This window comes from Lemur catta, chromosome 11 (assembly GCF_020740605.2).
Source record: "Lemur catta isolate mLemCat1 chromosome 11, mLemCat1.pri, whole genome shotgun sequence".
Lineage (NCBI taxonomy): Eukaryota > Metazoa > Chordata > Mammalia > Primates > Lemuridae > Lemur > Lemur catta.
Window position 1 is genome coordinate 19094838 of NC_059138.1, and position 6000 is coordinate 19100837.

The window sequence follows — 6000 nt, forward strand, 5'->3', positions numbered from 1 at the left end:
AATAGCATAAAGTGTACACCTCCCAGAAGCTTTTACATTTTAACAGGATCAAAGCTTTGCCTAGAACTGCTCTGAGTGTGAATTGTGGTTTGAGTCTTGGGACTTTTCCAGCCCTATAAAATTATATAGCTTTTTAAGCAGCAGGGTTGGTACTGTCCTATCTGTACTTTAAGGTGGGGGACTGGCTCTGATAATATTCCTTTCAGGAAAGTAACTTAAAGAAAACTCTACTGCACAGGGAAAATGAATTAGATATACTGTGACTGAAACGAGCTCTTGTTACACTTGTGTCTTTTTGAGGGGCAGGACAGCAGAGCATGGAGCAGGGAAGAAGAGCATAGTGCAAATGCTCAAACCACCTGGCTGCGCTGCCTGGCTCCTTGTCCTTGGGCACTTACCCTCTCTATGCATCTATAAAATAGGCTTGATCGTGATAATAGTACCCACTTCAGAGGATTGTTGTAAGGGTCAAATAAATCAATATGGACAGAGCATTTGGAATTGTGCCTGCCGTAGAGAAAGCATTCTATTAAAATTAGCTATTATTTCTTTTAGCTGTGCATTTTGCCAGTTAGTCAATTTTCAGAGAGTATACAGTAGATCTAAGGGAAGAGTGGATGGGAAGCTAGATCAAATGAGAGTGGTTAACTCTGTCTCCCCTTTTTATTCCTCACCCTCCTGCCCCAGAGACCCCAGAATGATTTGTTTTGTAAGGCTGTAACATCCTATTTAAATGTATGACCTTGAAAAATCCTGATTAAGTAGTTCTGGGCAAAGCTCTAATGGTTGGAAAATAAATCAGGCCTCCCACACATACCTGCTCAGCCAAGAATTTGTTTGCCCCAGAAACCGTGGGTGGGCGGGAATGGAAGCAAGCACACGCCCAGGCTATGTGAACTCTCTGTTCTTGCTGGAGACTGCAGTGTCACCCTTCTCCGCAGCCCGCCACTGACTTCTGGTCATTTCTTTTCATTCTTAATTGTAGACAAACAGGTATTTTCATTTTTTTTAAAAATGCTTCTTCTCTCTTTTCCCCAACTCCAAGGACTGCCCCTGATTGCCTGTTGGTTTGTTTCCCAAAGTTTGGCTCTCTATTTGCCCCTTGGTATTAACACTTGTGTAAATTTCTGCCAAGCCTGGGAGGACAACATACAATGTCCTGTGATGAACTGTAAGGCTACCTACGGGGTTCCTGAATTTCAGGGTCTGTAACAAGGCTCTGCGGAAATGTCCCTGAGTGTTCTGTTGGTTCTTGTATCCAGGAATAGAGACCTCTTGCCTTTGTACCCGGGCGTGTCACAGGTACTGGCCCTTGGCCATAGCCTTAACCCTCTCCCAGTCCTGTGGGCCAGGTGCGACTGCACGGCATCTCCTGCTCGCCTCCTGGGGAGATTTCTGGGGGGCTTCAACACAGTACTTCAAAGAGGGGCTTGTGTTCCTGTTCCTGTGAAGTGGCTGCATTGGGCCATGTATGTTTGTTTGACATTTAGTTATTGGTTCCTGCGTTGTTTTAATGTTTTTCTTATAAACCTAGTTAACATTGAATCCTGTGTGCTAGTTAAATCATCTCCTTAGGACAGGTGTATATTTCTTTTCTTGTGGGAGGTGGTTTAGAATAGGGTGGGAAGAGGGCCCTGCAGGTCCAGAAGCTCCCTGGGTGGAGCTGAGCACCTGCCCCATCACTTCCCTTCCTGCCATGAGCTGCTGTAAAAGTGAATGTGAACCTGCCCGGATGGTCTCAAAAACAGCTCTTTTTCCCCTATCTCTTTCTCAGATCGTGGACCGTAGGCTTATTACAGGGATAATAGGTGTTGGGTAAATTCTTTCTAATAAGTTAACCAGGCTTCCACATGGGGGACTGGGATTTTGGGGCCTTTGCCCTATTGTCAGAATCCAGATGGGTCTTCTCGGGGAGCAGCATCCTTCTTCATGGCTGACTGAGGAGTTTGCGTGGCAGCAAAAATTGACTTTGAATTTTACCACTTTATTTCTCCTCTAGTTGGGTCAAATATAGGGAAGAACTGGCAAAACTTAAAAAAAAAAAAAAAAAAAAAAGATTTTGTTTTGAAAATTAGACCCTATATACAAACAGCCGCAAATCAAGAGTCACTGCCAGACATCCCGTTCCTCAGTGTTTGCTGCTGTTCCTGCTGCAGCCTCCCTGGTCGGGTGTTGCTGTTTGCAGGGCTCTACAGGAATATTGTCCAACTTGAAGCACATCCATATTCTGTATCACTCAACCTGGGCCACTTCTTGCTGCTACTTTAAAACTTGTAAGATAAAAAGAAATCAGTATGATAAAAATCTACATTTGGCCAATTGGCTATACCTGCCTTTCTCCATTTCACAAATGTAGCAATTTGAAAGAAAAGATCTGCTAAAGTTAAGTGTGAGATCTGATTTTATGAATTAATGTTAGGCCAGAAAACTTCTGCTAATGCTTCTGAAATATATATCTTGAAGCTATTAAAAAAATGCCTCCGAATAAAGACCTTCATTAAGTCCTCGGACACTATGACATTCTCGTTATGAAGAAGGTCCACTGTGTTTCCCTCTGTAATAACAAAAGGAAACAGGACTGGCAGTTCATATGCTAATGGCCTTGCCACCCACGGTGTGGAGGCTGCAGCCCCGTGTCAGGCCTTGCCCCTGTGGCGGTCGGTCTGCATTGGCCTCAGCACCTGAAGAGCTCAGAAACCCTTCTGTTGCCTCCTCAGGGCAGTAGCCCAGAGAAGCAAGTGGGACCGAAGGGACCAGGCTGTTGGGAGAGGTAAGGGTGGGAATGTATTGATGGTCCTGTGACAGGGAGGGCTGAGACAGAGCAGGGACGGCTGGGACAGGCTTGTGCCGGAGTGGGTCCCCGTGCAGAAGCCTAGCCAGGCTCTATGGACTCAGGTGTGGGTTCACGTGTGCATGGGAAAGGTGCAGGTGTGGTTTATGGAACTCCTTCTGAGTAGTAATTGTCGTTACTAGCAGTGGCTCTGTAGTTCCCAGAGGTATTCACCCGTATGCCACGCCCCTGAAAAGTCTCAGTCAGAATGGCCCTTCACAGAAGTGACCACAGCATATACATGTAACGTTTTAAGAATTGCCACTGGTGGGGTAAAAAAGCAGAGTAACTTGGGTGTTAGAGTCTAAGAAAAAAGAGAACAATGGTAAAATAAAATTTCTCTTATTTGTACTAATTTGTAATAAGGGTAAAGGCTTGCATGAATTAGGGAAAGCTTAAAGATACTTCACTTTCTGGTATGCAGAGTTCTAACATAAAGGCTTGCAAAGTGTTGCTGGGCTGTTTTGTCAGTAGAGGCCCCTGTACGTGCTTTAATAATATATATAGTACTTCTTCCAAACTTCAGGGGGATGCCATAGACACATTTTCTGCAGGCTTCCTGGTAACTGTGAAAGATGGTTTGTTTTTTATATACAAACTTACAGGGAAATTACTTGTACCATTGAATAATTTATGTGTACTTATATATAGCAATAAAAGCAAAATATTGGGACTATTTCTAAACAGCTGTAACAATAGATTATAAACATACATAAAGTGATTAACCTTATTGAAGGCCACAGTAATTCATGTCTTTCTATGTACTATAAGTTCCTTCAAAGTAACTTCTTTCTGAGTATCAGAATTCCTTCTGCAATATACATAACATGATAACCTACGCCTCATCATCTCTGTCTTCACCTTCCTCCTCTCCTCTTCCTTCCTTCCATCCATCATCCAGTGCATGCTTTGTCCAAGTCACAGCACTGTGGATACACAGATAAACAGCACATAATTCTGCCTTCAAACATGTGACAGTCTTGGGGTTTGCAGCAGAGGGAAATGGTGCGGGGAAGATGTATGCCAAGGCTACCTGGACAAGGAGCAGGCTCCCCCCTCTGCTTGGAGGGCAGAGAGCACTAGATTCACAGAGGAGGTTGGGTTGAAGCTGAGTTTTCAAGTCTGAAGGGATGGCCTAGAACTGAAAAAGCATTCTAGGCACAGTACCTGTGATGCACACAGTTGTGGAGTTGTCTTTGGGGAGTGGCAGGCAACCTGACATGTTTGTGATATACAGTGCTGGAGAGGAACAGAGTGGCAGGGGGATGCTGTCTCAGTAATGAGAGGAGCTCATTACTTTGTATTAAGGAAAGAAAAGTTCTGAATCTGGGAAGTGTATTTTATTATAAAGTATTTTCTTATATTGTGCCAAAGTCTATCTCCTTTTATATTTTACCTTTGGGTTCAAGCTACAGGAGCCACACAGAATGAGTCTGTCTGCCCTCTGCCACGTGCCTTTGTACATAGGTGGTGTTATGCTGCTTTAAATCTTGCGCCAAGCTGTGTATACTTTTATTTATTTTTTTTCTGTCGCTCTGGGTAGAGTGCAGTGGTATCATCATAGCTCACTGCAACCTCAAACTCCTGGGCTCAAGGGATCCTCCTGCCTCAGTCTCCCCAGTAGCTGGGACTACAGGCACACGCCATGACACCCAGCTAATTTTTCTATTTTGGGTAGAGTTGGAGTCTTTCATGCTCAGGCTGGTCTTGAACTCCTGACCTCAAGCAATCCTCCTGCCTTGGCCTTCCCAGAGTGCTAGGATTACAGGCCTGTGCCACATCACCCAGCCTTTTGTTTATTCTTATTCTTGTTGGCTAATAGTTTTTTCCTTTAATATTTAGGTTATTAAGTATGGAATGTCTGATCTCCTTAAGTACTAAGTTTGACAGTGGAGATCTCTGACAGTTTTTACTTTAACATTTTTTCTTTTTTTGATTGTGAAGGTACATCTTTATTCTTTCAAATGCATGTTTTGGCTTGTGATTATCTTTCAGTTTTTTTTTCAGAGCAATTTTTGTGAAACCATGGATAAGTCAAAAATTCATGTGATTTTTGAATATGAGTTCTGTCGTGGAACCAATGCAGCGCAGATAGCTCAAAATATTAATGAAGTGTTGGGAAGGATGTGGCTAATGAATGCATAATATATCGATGGCTTGAGAAGTTCTATTCAGGTGATTTTAATCTTGAAAATGAGCCATGTGGGTGACCTGAGACCAAGGTAGATAATGATGAGCTGAAATCTGTAGTGGAAGTGAATCCATCTCAACCTACATGTGAATTAGAAGCAAGATTGACATTACTATTCCAACAATATTGAACCATTTGAAACAAATGGGCAAGGTAAAGAAGCTGGATAGATAGGTTCCACATGAATTAAATGAACATCAGAAGAGAACTGTATTGTTATGTATGATGAAAAATGGAGTCTTTTTGACAATCTCAAGCATTCGGCACAATGGCTGATAAAAATGAAGTGTTGAAACACAGTCCAAAACCGAATATTCATACAAAAAAGCTAATGGTGTCTGTTTGGTGGTCCAGCGCTGGTATTATCCACTACCGCTTTATGAAACCTGGTCAGTCGATTACAACGAATGTCTACTGCAACCAGTTGGATGAAACAATGAGGATGCTGTGATTAAACAGCTGAAATTAGTCAGTAAAGATAGACCAATCCTCTTGCAAGACCACATGTCACAAAAAACCACGCTGCTCAAACTGCAGAAGCTGGACTTGGAAACTCTGTCATCCACTGTATTCACCAGACCTTACGCTGACCGGCTCCCACTTCTTCCAGTCTTTGGACCACCTCTTGCAAAAAAATACTCAATTCTCAACAAGCTGTGGAAAATGCCCTTCACAATTTCATTGCCACTTGCTCTTCAGGCTTTTTCACTGATGGCATAAACAAGCTACCGTTAAGATGGCAAAACTGTGTGGGTAGTTTAGGTGCATACTTTGATTAATTGTACTGCTTCCTGTTTGAGATATAATAAACTACACTTTTGATTCGAAATCAGACGGTTCATATTTAATGACCTAACATAACCCAATGGTACTTCCTATTGGTCCTGTCAGAGTCTATAAACAATTGATTATGATGTCAATTTATTTTACAGATCTTTAGAGTGGTCATTGCCACTATACCCTCTATACCACTAGACCC